Consider the following 25,460-nt stretch of genomic DNA (forward strand, 5'->3'; position numbering starts at 1 on the left):
TGCCTCATGGTCGTACGGTCAATAAGGAGTATTATCTTGAAGTTATGCGCCGTTTGCGATTAGCAATATAGAGGAAACGTCCGATATTGTATAAAAACGAAAGCATGACTTTTGGGTAATACCCTTGTTCATTTGTTATTGCTTCTTCGTAATTTTTTGCTAAAAACAATAGTCATCATGCCTCAGCGACCATAATCACATGACTTGGCTCCCCTGCGACCTTTTACTGTTCCCAAGATTGAGGAACTCATGAAAGGACGACGCGGTGTTTTGCGACAATTGAGGAGATAATAATTGAATTTCTGAGAGTGCATATCAGAACTGCTTCGAGTGGGCTACTTAAGAGGCAACAAAATATAAATTGATGAATAAATGAATATTTTTTTGGAATATGAAAATTCACTTTATGTGTAAGTAGTAGTATAATATGTAGAGTTGAAAATTCGTTTATAAATGTCATTTTCAGGCGTGCGGCGAAGACTACTGATAATGTATATAAAATTGATAATAATTATTTTTATCACTTGATGAAGAGTACAAAGTTAGAATTACAATTTTTCTATATATACAGTTACACGGACATCGACTAGGAGTCTAGGGCAACGGTCAGCAACAGGCGGACCGCGATCCGCGAATGGACCGCTTAAGGTTAAACCTCTGACCGCCAAATATTTTAATGAGTTGTACACAAAGTATAAATTAATACGTAGATAAGGTAAACTATACCTTCATTAATTGGAGTAATATTTTTAGGCCACATAGAATTCAACTTAGTACTTATTTAACTTCAACAAGTTGCCTAGTTAACCTGTTTCATAAGTACCTACAACTAATATGGTTTGATTAGTTTCCTATCTAGCCTCTGTGTGTTTTTGTGCGAATTAGTTGATGTTGAGGCAGATGTCACTGCAAAGTTGATTAATCTGTCAAAGCCATCACTTCAAATAGAGATAATTGATTTCTAAGAAGATGTGTCTTTGCAAATGTATAAAACGGTATCCACTGAAGAATTTGGAGCCAAACATGAAAATTACAAGAAAATGGTTATACATTTGGCCACTATTTTTAGCTCAATATACGTATGTATGTGAAACATCTTTCTCAAAAGTGAATTTTTTGAAAAACATATATCGTTCGAGATTAACGGACGCCCACCTAGAAGACACACCTGAATTTGCTGTTCCTATCGAGAACCAAACTATAAAAAACTGGCTTAAGGCCGTCGGTGTATTTTCTCACATTGATTTTAGGTCTTTTGTTTTATAATTCGGAATTTTATTTGAAACCAAAATAATACATAGATAGCACCTAATTATTATCAGTTGTTTTTTCTGGACCTCGTTAAAATTCTCCGGACAGTATCCGGACCCCACTCAAAACTACTTATCGACCCCTCTAGGGGATGAAACATTCCTAAGATAAAATTATTGTGGCAAAAATAATACTCATAAATCAAATACCTGAATATGAAACATATATACATACATATAATTATGATACCAGGTTAGGTTACGTAAAATAATAAATTAATGTGAAAAAGGGTAAATTGGGCCATTGGGCCGTGATAGGAATCACACGTTAAAAGGTAAGACCTCGTTAGTCCTTAGCTCGCACAAGTTTCTCAACTTCTCAGACTTGTCGTTCGTATGGGGGCGACAGCTGATTAACGGAAAAAACAGATTTGAAACAGATTTTAAACAGATATAGTTGTAATATTAATCAAAAAGAAGGTCATTTGAAAACAGTGTTGCAAGTTCATCAAGTGTGTAGCATTTTTTAAATAAGGACCTTTTTCAATCTTAATATGAAAATGTTACAATTTGGTGATTGTTTAGCTCATTAATTATTCCAGATTCAAGATAATGGACACATTTTGGTAAAGAGTTGTTCTATGAATATATTCCATTAGTTTTTCTGTAGAACGATATGGATGATGCTGTTGCAAGCAAGATATATGGAACTGATTTCCATACACGTATAAACAAAATTCGTAAATTTAGAGATCAGTAACAGGTAATACGTTAACATTTTTAATAAATATTCATATGTATATCTTTATTACCCAAAAACTTTAACTAGTTCAATCGCCTTCAGAACGATGAAACAATACATTTGAAATCGTGTTTTACATTCAAACTATTCAGAAATGAACATAAATTGCAATCAAGATAATCCATAATATAAATAACTGGTTACGAGCTCTCAGGTACCATTAATAAACGAGTATCACCATGAGTATTATTATAATAAGCTGCTGTCATATTCATAATTCATCGTTTGAGATATCTCATGAATGGATTGAACAATATATTTGTTAAATACTTTCACAGTTACAAACAGATAGCACAGGCAAATTTCTTTGACAACTTCAATGACTTTGTCTAAAGATCAGCACTAGCTGTTTGAAAATATGAATTGATTTCAAAAATGGATTTATTTTTTGATCCTCAGAGACCCAGCCTACCATGAATTATTTGATTTTTATTTTCGGAAAACACTATTCTGTTAAAAAAATAAGGTAAGTTTTCATTTTCCTCATAAATCATTCATCTGTTCCACAATTTCTATTTTATTCCTTCCATACTAGTCCCTCTGAGATATAATACAATCGTACCAGCGTTTTTTTTCAATCGTCGAACCAGTTCTGATATGCAAATCTGGTGAATACGGGGGCTGAGGCATAATTATGTTGTTGTTTTAGACCAAAAAATTAAAAACAAGCACTGATAAGTGAGCAGGTGCATTATCGTAATGTAAAAGCCGTGAATTGTTTTTGCAATACCGGAACATTTTCTCCGTATTGCTTCTCGCAAGCGACAGACAACTTCAAGATAATACTTCTTGTGTACCGTACGACCATGTAACAAGCACTTACATCTGATGCACTACTCCACAGTTATTGAAGAAAACAGCGAGCAGAACATTGATATTTAATTGAACTTGGCATGCTTTTTTTGTCTTGGCTCTCCTGGACATTTCCATTGGGACGACTGGACTTTGGTTTCGATGTCATAATCATATACCCATAATTCGTCACCTGTTATGACCTTTTCAAGCAAATCTGGATCGCCGTTGACGTCATTCAACAATTCCAAAGTGATGCTCAAGCGACGATTTTTCCGAAATTTACGAAAAAATTTCATGGTATGAGCAACCGATATGCCGACATCCTTCACTAGAAGTGATTTGACGATTCTCCATAACAATTAATGCTCAAAAATAAGTGTTGAGCACCTAATTCCATTACTCCCACAATATTTGATGCGGTCCACTTCCAAATTTTATGTCTCTTACCAACAAACCAAACATGCAGAACAGCAGAAACTCTGTACATATGTTCGAGACGAGTGTACCTACATAAAGAAATAAAAGATTCCCTAATCGAATGTATGTAGCCCGTGAAACTTGAACAATCACTTTTTTTGAACAACCCGTGTATAACGAATTTGGAAAGAGAATTATTTTTTTCTCCCTGATATATTACATGGGGATTTCCAAGAGAAATTGAAGAAATAGGTGTGAGATTTTTTTTGGAAGGGTAAGGTGGTCGGGTGTTGTCCTTGACGCTCCGACACAGGAAAGAGGGCCTGCATTATTAACAAATGATGTTGATGATTATATTAATAATGCTGGCGCATTGAGTCTGATGATAATGTGCCCTTGGTAGATACAACGAGCGAAGAAAGAGAGCCTTCTACATTTGTCTGGCTAAGATTTCTGTCATCGTGCGGCAAGCCGCATGATGTCGAAATTAGAGAACAGCCATCTTAACAGAGTGGTCGAGATAGAGTCTGCGGAGTTTGAAGAACAAATTTCGATATTTCATTCATTTTTCCCCTTCTTTCCGAAAGATATTCGTCTCACCAGGAGCTGAGAAATGCACGAGAAATATCATCGTCTTTCTGTGATGGTCGAGAAAAACTACGTCAGGCTTATAAGCTGTTCAATAAATTCGGCACTTCTCATTTCCCACAACGTATTCAATATCCCCAGGATCGTAGGGCAACACCGGTGTCTCGTAAATACCGCAAAAGTGCCGTAGATGTTAATGAAGCACTCTTAGGGGCGAGTCCTGTGGATTAATATAGGCTGATACCGTATATACTGGATATGCTGATAAGTGCATTAGGGTCTCAAGCGCATCGCGGCAGGCCCTACACCTTGTGTCAGAAATCTCTATATCCATCACGCAACTGCGGAAGACTATAGTGTTGAAGATATGCTATCCCGGCATGATGATCCTCTCAGTTTTCAACTTCGGCCCTCTGAATCTGAAGAAGGCGAAGGTCAAATGCTTTGATGAGCCGAGGTTTTCAATGTTGTTAAAGACGGCCATGCATGCATTGGCTTATTTTTTTGCTGTAGGAGTGAAGTGATCACTACCGATCATATATGGGCCTTTTGCTGGAAAGATTCCAACTAGGTGACATAGTTGTGATCACTTCGATCGGTGACGAAAACTAATTCGCTCGGCAGCTGCCCTGAAGAGAAATGCTCCAATTCCTGATATCTAATGGTCACGGACCAAGCAGAAAAGGGGATCCGAACTCCTCATGACCTTACAGGCTCCATCTAGTACCATTCTGTCATGTATTATGATTATCATTATAACGATATTCATGTAAAAATAAAACCTATGACCTTACGTCAGAGTTTTGTAGGTTATTAATTTTTTCACAAAAAAGGCAAGGGAAATCTTTACAGTTGCTTGATTATCAACACATTCTCGAATATTTAGAATGTATCAATATCCTAAGCTATAATCAATATGCGGTTTCCGGGTGTAATGTAATCAAGATATATGGAGAGCCTCGAGGTCGATATTTTCCTCCGACCTTTGACCGTAACAGCTTATGCGAGCAATGTGACTCAACCCCTTTTAATCCTTTTCATTTCGAGAACAACCCAATAAACCTCCCGAAACGATTTCTTCAAATCAATATAATACTAAATTAATCGCTACTTCTCTACTATTTTTATTAATCTTTAAAAACATATTAGGCATTGAATTATAACTCATTTGCTTCTGATGATGCCTACATGATACGTAAAACGATATTGTGCACTCTTAAAGTTGGCGGAACTCTCAAAAGTCAAAAAACCAATACATAGAAATTAACTGGCAGCGAACTAGTTCCAATGGACTGTGTACGTGGCTGTTTGTATTGGATAATTTTTACTAACCGAGTTTTATGATTGGCTGAAGAGTCATAAAATTGAAGGTGGAGTCATGTTACGGTGACGAATAGAAATCGAGAATGCGGGGAAGGTTATCGCCATCGTGTTCAATTCAGGAACTGTTCGCGATTTGAGTGTTGAAATTCGATATTGGTGCAATTATATAATTACTTGAAATTTTTGTTATCTGTTTAAAATGTGGCATCCTTGGATAAGTACTAATATTAAGAAGGAGGCTGAAAACAACGCAGACTTTTTCCAGTGTAGTGATTCTAATAGCGATGGGAAACAATGCGAAAAAGAGACACCAGTGAATAAGATTCGGATGCATTCGAACATTGGAACACAGAGAGTATGTTTAAATATATAATAAAATCTACATCCCAAGTTGGGTTTCGAGGGAAACACACTATTTATTACAAGCAACATCAGATTTGACCGAAATTCCTTTCTCAACAATAAGTAAAATTTTCAAAAACAAACCTTATGAATGCAAGACGCGATGTGATACAGGATTACCAAAACCGTTAGAAGTTCAGCTAATAAAATTATGGAAAAAAACAATATACGACTGTTACAAAAGCAATGAGATTCCTACAACTGAAATCATAACGTGAGCTGCTGTGACAAAACTCTTCTGAATTGTATAAAGAAGAAGACTCGCAGAAAAGGATTAAAAAAGTTATTTTAGTGGAAAAAGAATATATGGAGATTGGACACTTCCATATTAATGGTGGAAATAAATTGATTATTGATTTATATGACGACAGTGATAGTGGAACAGAGAATATGGAAGAGGACATATCCAGAAGCTTTTGAAGAAAGTTACTGAAGTGTTTTTCAAGCAACCGATTGTATATATACAGAGCGTTTCGTGGTAATATTGCTATATTCTAAACCGTAACAGATACGAAGACGATACAATTACAATTTACGGGGACTCTCGTCCTTCTCGAGTTATACGGGATAAATTAAAAATGCTGTTTCTCGATTTTTTCAAATGGAAAAGGTATTGTATTCGAAGTGTACTATGACGATGTAATAATAAACATTTGATAAAACGTTTCGTGTCAACAATGCCACCATCATCTTATAATACGGACCTGTCTTTTCCATTACAGATATTGTTAAAGCAATAAATTCACAATTCAAAAATATATCACATTTGATATGTTTATAGAGTTTTATTTGAAATAACTACCATCACCAGTGATGATGGTCAACTTGGCAAGTTGACTTGGGTGTCACACCAATAGGTGGTTGCACTTATGTTTCGCTTGCGTTAACTCAGCTATTTTCATCAAGTACTTTCTTGGTTTTTCTCATTTTGTCTTCAACCGCCTGCCCGGTACTGACGATGCCCAATAGGCTGAAACAGCTGTCTACCGGTGGCTCTTGAATTGAAAGCAATATGGGAGTGATCAAAAAGTACTTATCTATTTATTTTTTGATTTTCATGGAATTATTTTTCAGCAGCTTGACTACATTAACCTTCATAGATTTCATATAATTTCTAGAAACATGTGGATTCGTTTTCCGATGTCATTTCAGGTTAGCTTCCTAAATTTCTGCTACCGCAGTTGTCGGTTGATTGGTCAAACCACCAACACTGACATAAAAACTTGGCAAGTTGACTTGGGTGTCACACCAATAGGTGGTTCCACTTATGTTTCGCTTGAGTTTACGCAGCTATTTTTATCAAGTACTTTCTTGGTTTTTCTTATTTCGTCTTCAATCGAGGACCGCCTGCCCGGTACTGACGATGCCCAATAGGCTGAAACAGCTGTCTACTGGTGTCTCTTAAATTGAAATCAATATGGAAGTGATCAAAAAAGTGACCAGAAATGATTATTGAATAACGAAATTAGTTAGCTCCGTAACTATATTATTAAAGGGGAGCTGTTGGAAGGTAAGTTGCACAATATTGTTTACTTGAACTATATTTAAAATCAATTTTAGGTCTGATGTGGAAATTTTGAATGAAATCATTAACTAAGAGAAGTTTTCAAGAAGATGCTTTCGAATTGCAATTTCCACATTCAAATTTTTCAGATCAACTTAGAGATACTGTAAAATTCAGATGTTCATGAGTAACCTTGATTTTTTCTACCAGATTATTTTTAATCAAAAGTGAAATATTCATTTTTTTCCGTATTATGAAGACGAGCCAAATGCAAAATGAGATACGAAATTTATGTCCAATTTGAAATACAAATATTTCTCTTTATTATACAAATGAAAAGGAATTCGTATACATAATCATAATGTTACCTTCCAACCCTCCCTGTCGTTTAGATGAAGCAGACTCTCTAAAAATGAATTGCCATACTTTTCAATCGAGAAGTTCTAATAAAAATTTCAGCCTGCTTTCGAAATTATCCTACAATACCCTATTTGTGTCAAACGAATTTAGAATTGGGTCAAAGAAATAAGACAAATTCTGGAACATGCATATTCATTCTTGTTTCCGAGAAAAGTTGACGAATGTTCTATTTCAAAAACGGAACATTCCGAAAAAGTGAACAGTCATAGGTGTAGTTATTTTTATAATCTCCATTTATATTACTAAAATTTGCTGTTGTTATGAACCAATGTTGGAGAACTACTATGAGTCTATAGTTATACGAGGCGATTTTCAAAAGGGCTAGTAAAACATGTTTCGTAAAGTACAGCGATTTGAGATCTAAAAAATTTTCCAAGACGATGACGAGGTTCGCAATATGCATAGAAGACTTCACATTTGTGTTGCAGTCTACACTTTTTGTACGACGGTTGTTTTCCACTAGGTTCAGAGTATGACATGCCTATGAAATTATTACTATGTGTAGTGAAACTACATCATTCAGAAATGAAGTATTCAAGTTGGTTTACAAGTTGGTTTACAGAGAAATCAGCGAAACCAGTGAAATTCAGTAGTGTGTTGCAGATTCTCGATGTCTTATACATTCGTGGATACGTCTGGGCATTGTCCTGATGAGATGGTGTATATCCTGTTGGGGTATCTCATCCCACCCTACTTCTAACTCATGTCTTAGTGCTGCCAAAGTCTGTGTGGGCTTTTGTATATGCAACAGTCTGTGACCAAGAATATCCCACATATGTTCGATCGGTGAAAAATCGGGCGATCTGGGTGGCCATGGAAAGCGGTTAATGTCATGCTGATCGATGAAGTCCAGAATTACTCCAGCCACATATGGTCTAGCGTTGTCTTGTTGAAATATGGGGTTCTCTATGGTGTCAACATATAGAAGGATATGAGGCTCTACTACTTCGTGAATATTGCCTCTAATAAAGACTATGTGCCATATGTAATGGCACTCCATATCATTAAACTAACAGTGTACCTCTCTACATCAAATGGGGATATCGTCTTTTACCACGACGCCTTCTTACTCTTGCTCGTCCATCGCGCATACCCAAACAAAAGCTAGATTCATCATTGAAAACTACGCGTTTCCACTGTTGATCCCAATTCATTCTGTCTCTGCACCAGTGCAATCGGTTGCCCAATGAGAATGATAAGATAAAGGTCGAAACTTCTTATTCGCCGATATACTATGCTCATTCCATCAACCCTTTAGTGTTCTTCAAACCACTTTTTTGCAATTGCCCTAGTAGAAATGAACCGATCCCTAAGAGCTAAAAGTCTAAATCGGCAAGCTCACGCACTGTTGTTCCCCTGCGACGACCGGTGCCCCTAGCTCTGTGTTCTTGGTCTTCTTGGGTCCATGCCTGATAATATCTTGGAATAGTACGCAAATATCGATTGGTTCTTCTTGAAATTTCTCTAACTAAAAACCCTGCCTCACTCAAGCCAACAATTCGTCCTCTCTCAAAATCACTAAATTGAGGAATACGACGAAGTCTTCGTACTCGAGAAATAGTGTTACCAATACGAAACACTTCACAACAAACTCTTCAACAGTTAAAGCACAAATAAAAAAGAAAATTGGAGAAATAGTAAATGCTCACACAAAAATAACAGTTAAAAATTGGTCAGAATAGAATTGACTGCAGATAAAGGAAACGCTACTGTGGTAATGGATACCGTTCTCCACAAACAGAAGATCGAAGAGGTTCTTCAAAAGGAACGATACACAAAGATCGTATGGGATCCTACTGCATCAATCGAAAGGAAGTTGTACCAAATTTTGAAAAAACACCAAGTCTATTTTTCGGACAAGGAAAGATCATCGCTAACACCGCACCACAGTAAGCCCCCTCACTTGTATGGACTGCCCAAAATCCACAAGAAGGACGTTCCACTTAGACCGATCATCAGCTCTAGAGATTCGGCTACTCAAAACTTGTCTACATTTGTACTTTCTTTAATACAATCATTACAAGGAAAACATCGTCTTTTGTGAAGAATCCCAGGCATTTTGTCGAACTACTAGGGTCAATTGAAGTCACACAGGAAGATCAACTAATTAGTTTCGACGTGGAAAGCCTTTACGCCAACGTTCCGGTCGAAGAAACACTCCAAATCATACAGTGAAAGCTATCCGAAGACGGAAAGCTAAAAAAGAGAACGAATCTACCTATAGAAGTGATTATGTAATTAGTAGGATTATGTGTACGAAACTGTTATTTTCAACTGAAGGACGAATTCTTCACACAAGATGAGGGACTGCCAATGAGATCGCCACTTTCACCAGTCATAGCCAACATATATATGGAGTGGTTTGAAACTCTGGCCATTGTAGAAGCCCACAAGGAACCTCGAGTCTGATTGAGATATGCTGACGACACCTTCATTATATGGAAGCATGGGAACATCCAACTAGACGCCTTCCTGAAACACATCAACAGTGTGAGACCTTCTATCACTTTCACAATGGAGAAGGAAATCCACAAAGAAATGCCATTCTTAGACGTTTTGGTGAAGAGGACCGACACTAAGTGGGAAACATCTGTATATCGAAAACCCACTCATACGGGACAGTATCTGAACCACGAATCCAACCACCATCAATCAACTGAAAGAGGAATTATCAAGACTCTATTAGACCGTGCTTTCGGGCTCTGTAACACCAAGGAAGGTCTCGAGAAGGAACTAGACGTCATCAAAAATGATCTTCAAAGGAATGGCTACTTCAAAGCGATGGTAGAGAAGACCTTGGCTAAAAGACAGCGGGAGCCTCACAAGGAAGAGAAACTGTCACAACCAGGATAGGATAGGATAGGAAGGATTGGTTCCAAGTACAACATCAGAACATGCTTCAGATCCGGTAACACTATCCGTAGCAGCTTCACGAAAACCAGGCCACCAAACGCGAACTGCGATTCCAAGAATTGCATTCACCGGATACCCTGTGAGTGCGGAAAATCCTTTATTGGTGAAACTAAGAGGCCATTGAATGTTCGCATTGCCGAGCACAAGAAATATACACAGCGAGGGGAAACCAGCAAATCAGGAATAGCAGACCATGTTTGGACCCAAGCTGAGATCTTGCACAGAGAGAAACATTGGTTTAGAAGAAAATTCAAGGAAGTCGCATACATGTTGTCCAACAACGTATTCAGCCAGGCCAGCGTAGAAATACGTAACATATGGAAACACATCATCAAGCGAAAAATGGCCAACTCCCGCCAAATGATCATCTCCCACGGAACCAGTGAAGCGGAAAATGGAAAGCGGGGATAAGTGAAAGTACTCGAACGACCTATATATAGTCATCTCTCGGAAGAATCAGTCCAGTCATCACGCGAAGACGATTGTAGATACTAACAATCGAAACGTCGTGAACTAACGTGACTTGGAATCTCTCAACTTTTTATTTTTATTTTCTCTTTTCATTTTTTTAATTTTTATTGATTTTTTGTTCAATTGTTCTATTTTACTTGTATTTTATTTCACTATTATTTCATTTCAGGTTTATTTTGCTTAATATAATTGTTATTTTCAGCTATTCATTTTTAATTCTTCTTTTCAGTTCTTTCAGGGATTTCAAATTATTTCATATAGTAGACAATGGAAGTCCGAACCAGTGAAAGAATTGAAGGGGTTATATTTTTAGGAGTGATTAATTTTTTCGGGAAAGAAAGTTTTTGGCTTTTTACTACTCCATCTTGATACAAAAAAGATGAGGAAATCTTTCAAAGAAAGGAAGGAATCAATTTGAAAATAAGTAAATCTACACGTGGATATGTAGATCATGCAAAGAAGTAACTTTCAGACACAAACTGAAATAAAGTCCTCCTGAAACAGCTACTTTCATATAAACATTGAATTACACGAAAGAAAAAAAATCTTTCGAAACAAATACTTCTATATGAACACTAAATTATACAGAAGATACTTTTCTTTACTCAGTTTGTATTTCAAACATTCGTTGTGGAATAAAATCAGATATCATTGGTATAGCAAGATAATTATTTGAAGAAGTAATTTAGTAATGTGAATTGTTCATAGAGCCCATATTTTGTAATCAATCAATTTGGGGAAGAATCGTTTGAACAAGTTGAAAATGGAGTGTGACTGAAGGATTCATCTTGAAATCCTGTTGGCTTGGAGTTGAACTTAATGAATATCCTGCGTCAGTAATTACATAACTCATCATCAAACATACATTTTTAGAAATTGCTGTTATAACAATAGAATACGAGTGTGAGGATGATATTTTAAGATGGAAATTGCACTACTTATTGAAAACAGTTGAATATTCCAGAATGTTTAAATACATTCTGCCAACTAGATATAAAAGGGATCAACCCTTACCTCTGAACCACTCTCTATAAATTTAACAGTGACATAAATGTTCAATTCATGCATGATTCAAAACACAAGTATTTACGTAATGCAAATAGAAAATTGATTTTTGTGGTATTCATGATTCCAGCCTCGCCAGGAATTTTTTGTAGCAGATTCTCTACATGAACTGGAGAAAACCCTAAAAAAATCAGCGCCTCCTCGTTAGTAGTTAATGCCAGACAAGCAGTGGAATGTGAGCACAAAAATTGTTATCTGATTAACCGAAATCACACACTTATCCCATCAGGATACAAGAATTGTCATTAAACCGAAAACCTCAACGAAAAAAAGTAAATTATCCTCAACGATATTCTTACAGTAGATTTCACGAATTACTTCATTTTTTTTCAGTATGTATAGAAACAAAAATATCAGTTATTACAAAGAACGAAGGGAATGAATGTCACTTATGAGTATCATACATCTTTTTGTAGATATCTGCCACAAATGAATGATCAATATTGCATTATACACTTGCATATACATTTAACTGAGTTTAATGAATAACTTCGAGAATAACCTTATAGGACGAAACTGCAGTAACGTTAGTTACAAATAAAAGTGGTGAAAAACATATAAAATTTCACTTCTCATCTTTCATGATGATTTCCTACCACGTAGTATCGGCTACATCCATCAATTTATAGTTTCAATCATTTTAAAAATTATTTATTTAGTCTGTGTACACTGTAAGAATCCAAGCTCATTGTGGCGACAGAGATAGCATAACGCCAAACCAGTGGGAAGAGAATCGCACAGTCGCTTGCGCATAGTAACCTATCGCCATGGCATGCGTCGCCACATCAGCAATCGGTTTACGTGCGGCTATATATATATATATATATATATATATATATATATATATATATATATATATATATATATATATATATATATATATATATATATATATATATATATATATATATATGTTAACTCGAAGATTCTCACGGATAAAGTATGATGAGCTGTTTTCTCGGGTTTCGCTCCGTGTTCCAACCAGACATCACCAGAAGATGGCAAATGAGACTTTGCCGAAACGTTGTGAAAATAATCCTTATGGGGAGAAAATACACAGAACACGGAGCGAAACCCGAGAAAACAGCTCATCATATATATATATATATATATATATATATATATGAAGAACATTTTCGTAGTAAAACTATTGTTTGTCTGCAGAAAATGAACTTCGCCCTTTATTTTCAGAAATGTTTTTATTTTTTTTTGCATACAATGTTAAAATCTATATGTATATTATTTGAAAATAATAAAGACCTTTATTATTATTATTATTATTATATATATTTATATATATATGTTTCACATCAAAAATATTTCTTTTCTAATTCAAATGAACATCTATCTACTTGAAATCATATATGTACAAATTTCAATCTCATGAACAATGCAATTTCCATCTTGTATGGCTATACAAAGATTTCTGATGAATACTTTTACTGAAATGTAAACAAACCTTGTTTTTCGTCTGGAATCAGATAAACCATGATTTTGAAATTCCTTAGGTGAACTGTAAAATTTACTACTTGGAATTCCTCGTCGGTTTTATAGCCACATTGCCCCTCAAACAATAGAATGCACGCTAGCGCGGCTCTCAATGTAATCAATCATAAAAATCCATGAAATCACAGTTGAAAATTAAATGGCTGGCCCAGAAAGCTCTGAAACAGCATTCTCACTAATGTTTGCTCGCTAGATTAACTTGAAATATTTGGAAAGTGAAAATGTGCCAGCGTCTTTAGATCTCAAGTTTTCCTAATGGAATTTTAAACATTTCTGACAAGTGAAATTTGTCAAGCATTAGTACCGACAGGGTTTATTTACTACCGGTATGTCACTTTGAGTTCATGCCGATCGTGATGACTTTGATCTTACTCTATTTATATTTGATTTGGGCCAAGCAATTCAGATTTGCATATTCGAAAATGTTGAACCAGTTGAAATGTGTTAGATTCATTATAATTTCAGCGGGTCTTCCCAAAGGGTCTTCCGGAATTTGACAATTGATAACGGCCATCTTGTTAAACCTACATATCTTAAATTAGTTTGCATTCATTCAGTCTGTTTTGCCAAATCACTATGGATTATAGTGTTCCACAACACGTTCAAATGATTTTGTTTTATCAAACTGGAAGTACCAATTTTACGTGGGTGTGTGAACAAACGAAATTGTCGATTTTGGGACAACACCAATCCACATGAGATCCAGGAGCCTCCAATCCATCCCGAAAAGGTCCCTGTTTGGTATGAATTTTTGACTGGTGGCGTCATCAGTTCATATTTCTTTGATAACGACGTTGGTCGGGCCGTTACTGTCAACGGCAACCAGTGTAGGTCGTTCATTACCATCTTCTTTTGGCCTGAAGTGGATGATTTAGATACCACCGACATGTGGTTTCAACAGATCAACGCTACATGCCAAACAGCTTATGGCACATTAGATATTCTGTACGAGCGATTTGAGGGCATGGTCATCTCACCTGGAGGTGATGGAAACTGGCCACCGAGATCGTGCAATTTGACCCCGTTAGAATTTTTCTTGTGGGGTTTTCTCGACTATCGGGTGTATGCAAATAAAGCATAAACCACAGTGATCCTCAAAGCCAACATAACTTTTGAAATCGGTCAAATTCAGTCTGATTTATGGGACAGAGTCATGTAAAATTGATCATTTCGAATGTGCTTTACATGGTGAGTACTCCTGTAATATTCATGATTATTACAGATGAAAAAGTGACTGGTTATTTCCATTTGTAGATGCTGGAGTAATACAGTGGGATCACTTTTCAAAAAAGTTTGAATAGAGAAAAATCATTTTCATCAATTCATCGCAGAAACAGTTCAACTACCAGTCAATGGTGATCAATCAATCAATACTCTGTTCTGTTCTATTCTGTAACGATAGCAAAAGATCCCCATAGGGCACTAGGTCATCACGATCTGTCGAACCACTAGGTGGTGGAAAATAGAAAGTGGTTTCAGCTGCCTAAGCATGAAAACTTGAGGTTCTTCTGAAATATTTATGATTATTACAGATGAAAAAATGACTACATTTATTTCCATTTGTAGATGATAAAGTAATAAACTGGGATCACTTTTCGAAGAAAGTTTGCATCCACGAAAAGCATGTTTATCAATTACTCATTGAATTAGTTAGACTACCAGTTTATAATAATCAATCAATCAATACTCTGTTTTATTTTGTTGTATGGCAATTGCAAAAAATCCACAATTCTGAAACAATTCTAACGAATGCAAAAACCATAACAGAAATCTTGATTATTGCATAGTTAAAGCGTGGTGATTTTTTTCATCAGTTGGTTTGTTTGTGATCATAATCACATATATTGAATTCATAGATAAAATAAAGATCGAGAAAGAGGTTATCCAAGAAAGTACATTCATACACGACATGAAAAAAATTATTGCGCAATGTCCTAAATAATTATCACCGTTCTGGAATAGTTCCGAATTGGTGCTGAAAGAACTAAAACACTTTGGGGGTTATAACAGAACTGTTCTGAATAAACCAAAACAAATTTCAATTTCTATAGTCTATCCATTTCCAATTGGAACGGCAATAAAAATAAGAGTACAGTCAAAAACATTTCTTGCCTATGGCCCGTAGTCGCCCAGATAGTTAGTGAACGTGCTATCAAATGTAGTTGAGCAATAAAGGCTTGGCTAGCTGGACTGGCTGAATACTAATTTTTTGTCCGTTTCACAATATTTCTTTATCAGTGCTGTGGAGTTAGGTGCAAACCGATTTTTGAAAACTTTTTCTAGAGATCAATTACCCTAACACCAAACTTCGCTAACAAGGTTAACATCTTCAGGAGAAGCAAACTGATACTGAATATAAACCTAAAGTTTTTTGGTCCGATGTGGACTTTGTTTTTTAAATGATGATTATCCTAATTGATTTTACGGTAATTAACTAGTGGAACCACTACCTGCAAATTAATTTGTCCGCTTTTGAATCTATTGTTTTCAACTTTTACACCAAAGGTTCCAATCTCATCGTTTGAACGAATTTTTGTGAAAATCTTAGTGTTTTTGGGTACTTTCATCAATATGGCTTTCTGGAGACCTTTTGAAACAAATGATGACATTACGTGTGAGGAATCTGTGTCAATCGATAGGGATCCGGAATTTGAAAATAAGGACTTACATGTTCAAGTTCAGTGAGTAATTTTAAATATTCATGAATGCTTGAAGAAGGAAAACTGTCACACTTCACAGAATGCTATTGTGAATAGAATATGCGAGTTAACGAAACTATCTCATTCGACAGTTCTTCGAGTCAATGAAACGAAAACAAAGGAATAAAACATTCGCAAACGGTGGTGGTGGTACAAAAGATGTGATTCGGCGAACAATTTATGGTATATACCAAAAAAATTAAGTACCAACTTTGGAAATGATTTGGTATAAATTACTCGACTATCCCGATTACAATTACAAATCTTTAGAAACTCTACGAGATGTCTTATTGTCTTATTGTTTCAAATATAACAAATTGAACACTCGGATGGTCATAATTGAATCGACACGCATTGTTCAACTCCGACAAGAATATTTGAGGCGAAAGAAAAGCTACCGAGAATCCAGCAGACATATAATCCACCTCGACGAAACTTGGTTTGACACCCATGATGTTGTCAAATATGTTTGGGTAGACGAAATCAAGTATTGTGCTTTGAACACACCTTCTTCAAGGGGAAAACGTGTTATAATTTGGCATGCCGGGAATGAAAGTGGTTTCGTACCTAACGCTTCGCTTCTGTCGGCCAAAAATATAAAAGATTCGTCTGCTGATTACCACGAAGATATGACTGCGGCTTTATTCGAAACCTGGTTCAGTGAGCAGCTTCTCCCCAATATTCCTCCAAACTCGGTTATTGTTATGGATGACGCTTCGTATCATTCTCGGTTATTGACTACAATACCAAACAATAACACAAAAGAAGCATATATTGTTGATTTCATGCGAAATCATGACATGGAAATACCCGAAAAGATTCCAACGAAAAAGGTATTACTGGCAACCATAAAACAACGTATTTTCAAAAAAGAGTATATTATTGATTTGATGTGTGAAACACGTGTTCATATTCTCTTACGTTTGCCTCCAAACTATTGTGTGTTCAATCCAATTGAACTGATTTGGGCCACAATGAAAGAAAGCTTGCGGAAATGTAATCAGTCACCGACTTTGAATGCTATAGAGCTTGACAATATAAGGCGAGTGATGAATGAAGTAGGTAATAGTGATGTGTGGAAGAACTGTGTGGCCCACGTTATAAAATAAGAGAACAAATATTATGTGCAAAGTTTTATAAATCCGATCATTATTCAACCCGATGATGATTTCACCTCATCCGAATATAGCGAAAAAGAATTTTGATTTTTCAAACAATTTTGTTGACCTCTATTATTCTGTAAATATATGTTTGACGAGAATTCGGTGTGATTATTTGTGTTTTCATTGTATTTTAGAGTTTTCGACTCGGAAATCAACTACCTTAAATTTCGAAGTTTTTCATAATTACACATGGTGGAAAAATTCAGTTGAGATGAGTTTTTCATAGGGTGATTAATTGCTATGATTGTAAGAATAAGTAACTGAAAAACTACCACTGAAAAATAATATGCCGACGCCTATGTCGAGGCGGGAATTCCTTCTCTGTGCTGTTCCAACTGGTATTGGAAATACTATACACATGATTGAACTGTACCAAACTCAACAAACGTATTTATTCTACTGAAGAAATCCACTAATGTATTAGGTTAGTATATTCAACCGTGAAAGACGTTAAAAATTCCGAAAAACAACACTTACACAAACAAATAGATGAATTTAAATATAATGACCAGAATTTTATAGAAAATGCATTTGATGAAAACTGATAAATGTTATAAGGTTTCATTTTAATCCGGTCCCTTTTATTAGTTCAAGATTTCAATTTTGTGATGTAATACATTCCAATAATTATGCATTTTTAGCAATATTTCAATAACAGAGAAGTTTGAATTCACTTCAACATCATAACTGATCGACCCAATAAAAACAACATTGGATGAAAAGAATGATGTATCCGAGAAAGTTCCGGCCAAAGCAAGTAGGATGAGGATTCAATGGAGTCTAGACACCAACAAACGAGACTCATATTTCATATCGTTGAGTCCAATAATATTTGCGAACAATTCGTCATTTCAACGGTGTTTGACTTTCTTGACTGATAAATGAGGTGTTCCGACACCCTCATAGTGAATTATTACTGGCCTCATTTACTTGGTTTATTGATTAGCTACTTCAAAAATCTGTTTCCCACAGAAGACGTAAAAACATCCAACTCCAGAACAGGTTGCATGATGCGACAGAATTCAATTGAAATCAGCTTTCTTTTACTCTAGAATATACAGTGGTTTCCAAAAGTAACAGATGAATTGCATTGATAGTAAAGTAATATACGTTATTGTTCAAAAATACATTCTGTTGACAAAGAATGGAGTGAATTATAAAAAAACTGGTCATATGTTCAAACACAAGATGTAAAAGATGAACGGACTCAAAAAACAGAATGAACAAGATACCTGACAATAAAGTGAAAATACTGGTTTAAAATTTTTCGAAAATAATAGCACGAGATGTCAAAATGTCATCGAGATGTGTAGGCCCACAGCACTCAGGCCACATGAGAACCATTGTCATCTTCGACTTTGTCCTTTCCAGGAAGGTGCACAGGTCACTGGGAGACATATCCTTTATATCAGCAGGTGCAGGCCAAGACTCGCCAAACACACACTCTCTCATTGACGATAACTTCGGACACTCGCATAGGACATGCTTGACAGTTTCATCTTCCTGTTCACATGCCCTGACTAGAGGTGTGCCCACCTCACCGATACTATGGAGGTGTTTCCTTAGTTGACAGTGGCCAGTCAGAAATCCTACTGTCAGGCGTAGATTTTTCCTGGTCATCGCCAGATATTTCTTCGGCGCCAGCTTCCCAGGGTCACCCAAGTTGATCCTGGCAAGATTGCATTCTTTGATTTCATTCCGTCTCTTCAGGGATTCAGCATGGATGTGACGTTTGGCTAGTTCCGCAATTGTCGAAGTTATCAGGCCGTAGGTGCCACTGGGTCTCAGACATTTCTAGACTAGTAGACATTTTGTCTGATAAACCAAATACCTTTGTAATAAGGCCTTCATGGTATATCAGAAAGTATCTACCCAATGAAACAATTTCAATTAAATCCTTCTTATCTGTTGTTGTCCAAATAAACTAACAATGGGGTGTATTATACATTTTCAACAAGGTCATTCCTTGACCATGAAGTTTCATACCTACATAGTCAGGTGTAGGTGAATATTCACCATTAAACAATAACATATGGATAATTGGGCTCTGATAACCTTTTTCTAGACAATAATACCCAATATTGGGGCCAATAAGACTCAATTGCAGTAAATAATAGTTACTTTTTGAAATGCTTTCTTCCCCAGAGAAGTTTATAGAATCTAAAGCAGAGGTATTAGTGATAATCGTACTGATTTTTGCCAAAGTTGACACATATGGGTTAATCGATACTATGAGCACATTCTTCTTCTTCTTTGAAGGTGTTTCTCTTCCGCACTTGGTATAAAGAGTTGTTGTTACTTGGGATTGTTACTCAACCAACACTTAATTTTTACATATCGTGAGCTTGTATATCATTCAATAAATTCACACCTTTTCTATGTCATAATATTGCGGTATCGTCAGTGAAGAGTTTATCTTCCAATTCACATTAATAGTCACCAAGTAGTTAATAAACAATACGAATAGAATTCAGTTGTAATCACAATCGAATTGAGATAGAGTTCAGTAATAAAATAGAATATTCATAATTTACTTTACGGATGTTAAGATAAAATATAGATTTTTCACGGGAAGTTATATAGTAAGAAAGTGTTCAGAGGTTGAATCCAAGTTGAATGAAAGTATGATCCGGGACGATTCACATGTTACTATTGTGAACTGTCGGTCAGAAATTCTTTATTATATTGGACTTGAAATCAGGATACCACCAAATAAGACTTTCGAAAGAGTCTGTTTCAATCACAGTTTTTATCACCCCGGAGGGCAAATACGAATATCTCAAAGTCTCATTTGGCCTAATGAATGCCCCCTATTTTTTTCAACGCGCTGTGAATAATATTCTTGGTGATTTGAGATTCAATAAAGTTGTTGTGTATTTGGACGATATACTTATTTCCTCGAGAACAATACCCGAAGGATTAAATGCCCTGCGTCGAGTACTTTAGCGCTTAAACGATCATGGTGTTCAGTTGAACGTTGAAAAGTGTACTTTTTTAACTGATAAGGTTGAATATCTTGGATACAAGCAAACAGCAAACAATTTAATTGATCAAAACGTTTTTTTTTGGTTTCAGTTACAACATACCAGCCATCATCTCGTCAGGAATGGCCGAGTGTGAACTGGCATCACTGTCGACGGCAACGATGGAGGCAAATTATGGCTGTGGGCAGAATTACACAGTTTTTTTGTTGCATTGTTTTTTTGGTAGTTAAGGATTCATAAAAATAGATAAGGTATGGGTGGAAAAAGATTGGAAGAGGGAATGTTAGTTCTTTATATATGAGTACAGTTCATTGTTCAGTAACTTTCTTAATTATTATTGAAATGAACGGTTGTTTAAGTGGAGATTCAATTCATCTTATTTTCTCAAGTTCACACTATGTACTTACTGTATCACTGTGTCAGATCCCATTATCTGTTGGAAAAAAATATAATTGCGTAGCGGACACTCTATACCAAGTAAAAAAAGTATTTCTGTATATAAATTGATGGATGTAGCCGTAACTATATATGTAATAGAAGATCATGAAAAATGATAATTAGGAGTTCCTATGTAAACCACTTTTATTTGTAACTATCGTTATTGTAGTATAGTCCTACGAGGACATTTTCAAACGAATACAATAATACCGTATTCGATAGTTACAAATACAAGTGGCATAAAAACAGAAAGTTTTAATTCACGTTTTTCATGATTTTTCTGTATATGTTCCAGATCACTGAAGTAGAAATGAAAGAAGAGGTATTTGTTTATACAATTATAAATTATGAGTATACGACTGTGTACCTACCTATTTCTCTGGTGAGAGAGGTAATGATTTTATTATACATGAAATAAAAGTATGTTTTTATAATACGTCTACACAAATAAATATTCGATCTTCCTTCTTCAGTTCGTATTAAATGTAATCAACGGCAAATTATTCGATTTTTGAGAATATTCTGAATATTACTGGAGTTTTATCACAGCATCAAACTATTATTTCAACATTTCGACAAGTGTTTCGATCACTAAGTGATAATTTTCAAGTGGACGAATAAACTGAGATTATTCGAGAATATTTGGTTTGCTTTCCATTTGTTTGTATCAAAAAAATGTTTTCGATGTGCAGAACCACTCGTGTAGATATTAGATAAATAGAAGGGAGTATAGGAGAGATACATTTTTGGGAAAGAAATGTTTTGGCTCCTTCCTTTCTTTGGAATTTTCCAAAACCTTCCTCTTTTGAATATTAATATTTAGTATTAGTATTAGTATTTTAAAATCACGATTGTAAATCATAAAATAATAATTACAACATTGGATCCACCACTTTTACTATATACTGTTAATTCTCATGAAGGTTAGGTTTTTTATTGAATGTGAAAACCATGAGCTGGATTTTGCATTTTCGGTCTTGAAGAAAATTTTGCTGAAAATATTGCGCTTTTCAATCAACTATTGAACTACTTGTGTAGGTTTGCGAAGTGGTGCTGTAGGCCTCTAATTGAAATAAAATCAGGATAGTTGTAAAATTAATATAAGCAATATACTGAAAGTAACTATATTCCAAATATATATTCAATCTGTCGTTACTAATATGGTGAGAGATATTTGTACCTCTAAAGCTCAAGTAATGTAATACGATTATTTTTGTTTTCATTTAGTTGTGGTTCTTTAGTTTGGTTCTGACGAGTATATCATTCATCAAAATTTATCTCATCGTGTATTTGATTGTATTATTGTAATTAATGAAATTGAATATTGAATTCACTTTTCGGAAATATTGAATTCTTTTTTCTCAATTTTTTTTCAATTATAATCCATAAATCACATATTTTATTTGTTCTATAGAACAGAATAATGTTTTGATTAAAATGATGGAACAAGAGACAGATTACAACATTTGACGGTATTGCATTACTAGTGAATCGCCTGATATTTTGAAAAGCTCCAGTAAAATTTTGAACAAATTTAATAAAATCCATTGAAAATTCATTCTTCATTGAACCTGAAAAACTATCATAATCAAATTATTGAAATATAATTTTCACTGAATTTTCGGCTTGCTGATGAAACAGATGTAGGTACTGAAACTTGAAAAAGAAAGAAAAAAAAATCTATTGAAAACACTTTTCCTTCACCAGAGCAGAAATGCTGTCTTTGGACGCGCGTTCCGCTAACCAAGTTAACATCATCAAGAGATGAGTTTTAGTTCCTAAAACATCATCCTCAAGCTCGTCAACAGAAGCAAAACTAGCATAGATATTCAGAAGCTATAGAGGCAAATCTGAGTGTTTCATCTACCATGTTTAGCTCTCGTTACAATTATGTAGGATAAATGTATACATATTGATGATTTTAGATTATGAATGCAGACACGTATCTTATAGTATCAATTTGAAGTAACATAATCTTATTGTAACGAATCATCTATCCGAATTCAAAATATTGTTTCCTTGATTCAAATATAGCAATTATTTTTCAGTTCATTTCATTATTTTGATTCAGATGAGAATGTATCGTTTTTATTTATTTTTAGAATATCTTCTCTTCAAATAAATATTCGATAAATTTCATTACGATATATGAATAATTTGATCAAAATATATTCTAGAATGAAAATAATATTTCAGGTTTCGTACATTTAATATCGTATCATTATATTCAAATGAAAATGTGATTCTATAGTATTGAAAAAACAAAATAATTGAATTGAAATAATGAACTTAATAATTTTAAATATTTAATATTTAAAGAGTCAACCAAATCTTCATTTTGGAATCGTAGTTTTCCAAATGACAAATTTGTTGCATCGAAATAAAATGTATTTGAATATATCACGTTTTATCTGTGCACCAGTAGCATTGAATCTACCTTCTTTACATCTTTTTGTGAAGGAGAAAGTGAAATGAGTTGAATGAAATCGATAACGGAAAATTTCAAAATTAATAGAATAGGTTTGTAGAACAGAATGGATTGAAGTGATATAAAACATGAAATTAAAACAATGTCATATATACTGATGAATGGTAAAAAAAGAAACAAATGGAAGATGACATGGATGAAACATTGAAAAACTTGAGTTGTCAATAAAAAACAATTGAAACTTGAAGAAATATCAATAATGTTTCATTTCTAATGAATCACACATTCCTAGAAATATATATACACATATCAGATATTTTCTTATTCGCAGACGCCGTTTTCATTTGATATGGATATTCAAATTTATTGTAATTCACATCATTATCGTATGAAAAACTTTCAAATATAATTTGTTAGATTTTATTGATCCTGGTATCAATTTACTAAATGAAATAATCCCGATTAATCACCGTATAAAAAAATTCCAACATCATCTCCACTTGGTTTTGTCCCAAATGCCACCGTCGAACAGTTACTTCAGTCATATTTTCAAAGATTTTCAAAAGTCAGTCTGTACAAGAGGCACGGGGAAGTTTTTCAAAGTTGTGTTATGAGAGAAAGGTATTTTCGTTAGATGTTTCGGAAAATATTTTTTCTAGAATTCATATATACTATTTTTCCTAAATAATTTCATAATTAGTTTCTTAGCCGATCAAAGATTATTCCAGAAGTTTCAAGTTGAAATAGCTCAATGAAGAAATATCTATTCCTAGAGGCAACAGGAAACAAGTTAATATTTTTCCAGAATGCACAATATTTTCTCTGTAAACATTACAAGAATAAAACTGCAATTCGCAATGAACAGCTTTCATCGTTCTGAACCAAATAAACATATCATCCAGTTTGTTTACAGTGCACTTTCCTTTAATATTTTCACGCACCTAAATCAGAGGAAATTGTGAAATTGACTGTATATTTTGAATGTTCTCTTAGACGTACACAAAAACACAATAAAATATAAGTACCTTTTCTTTGCATTTTATGAGAACGATTCACATAAAATCGTGGGACACTTGTTATTTCACGAAATGTTTTTTTCTCATTTCAGCCACGGATTTATTGGCACAACATGTCGAAAGACCATAAAACTGTCCAATAGCAGTTTTGCTAATCACACATGCATTTATGACCCAGTTACATTTTTATATTTTGGCATTTATCTGACGCGAAGAATTCGCGGTGAAAAGTTGGTTCGGGCTTTCACAGGAAAGTGCGTTCTTGGCGGGTCGTGAAAACATACTGACATCCGCATGGCTCAAGCGGTAAGTTCCGGTGTTGCCAAGTCAAGAAACTATTGCCGCGGAGGTATCCGAAAAACAACGAAAATGATGAATAAGAATGGAAATAGATAAAGTACTAATAAATGTTCACGAGTTTTAAAATACTGACTTACATAAACACTGTATGTAAATGAGGTGTTTCGAGATTTTGTTCAGTAAGTTAGATGTATTTTTATTTCGTTCTGTCCACTAAATCAACATTTGCGGCCAGTACCATAGTGTGTTACTCCAATCGTTCTCACTGGAAAATGTACAAGCTGTGTACAGTATTTTTGCCACATTGACGTAAACTAAGATTATAATACCCCAATTATGATTTTCTATAAATACAAGGGGAACAAAAAATCAAAAGTTATCTAGGGTCTCTCAATATGGGCAACGTACCGCGCACTTCGCCCATTTTACGTGGATACGAAAAAGTCATTGTTTGGCGTGGATTTTGGGCTGGCAGCGTCGTCATCGGTCCATATTTCTTTGAGAGCGACTTTGTTGAGGCCATCGAGCTCTATGGGTCGATGATAACCAACTTTTTTTGACCTGAATTGGATGATCTGGACACTAACGACATGTAGTTTCAACAGGACGGCGCTACGTGCCACACAGCTCATGTCACATTGAATAATCTACACGAGCGATCTGAGGGCATGGTCGTCTCATGTAGAGATGATGTGAACTGGCCATCGAGATCTTTTGTGATTTGACCTTATTAGATTTTTCCTTGTAGGATTTTCTCAAGGCATCAACCACAGTGGTCCTCAAAGCCAACCTTAACCCATGCCATTGGTCAAATTCAGACTGATTTATGCGCCAGTCATGTAAAATTGGAAGTTTTGGATGCGCTCCACTCAGAGAAGCCGTGGCGGATATCTGAACGATGACATAATGGCGTCAATAGGTCTTTCAATCGGAAAAAAAATTTGATGATATCTCACAAATGCACTTAATGAAAGAT

At 35.1% G+C, this 25,460-nt stretch overlaps 1 protein-coding gene across 2 annotated transcripts in view; it reads right to left on the reverse strand.

The window, feature by feature from the left end:
- ETHR (ecdysis triggering hormone receptor) overlaps positions 1 to 24,481 on the reverse strand; it is a 275,804-nt gene extending 251,323 nt beyond the window's left edge. For both annotated transcript variants that reach the window (XM_074170826.1, XM_074170825.1), the window contains exon 1: positions 24,194 to 24,481. The gene's annotated coding sequence lies outside the window, so the exon portion shown is untranslated. The remainder of the gene's footprint in view (positions 1 to 24,193) is intronic.
- Between the last annotated feature and the right edge of the window lie 979 nt (positions 24,482 to 25,460).

Source organism: Leptinotarsa decemlineata, unplaced genomic scaffold (assembly GCF_025532065.1).
Source record: "Leptinotarsa decemlineata unplaced genomic scaffold, Ldec_3_MD MMD2_tig00000008_RagTag_RagTag, whole genome shotgun sequence".
Classification (NCBI taxonomy): Eukaryota; Metazoa; Arthropoda; class Insecta; order Coleoptera; family Chrysomelidae; genus Leptinotarsa; species Leptinotarsa decemlineata.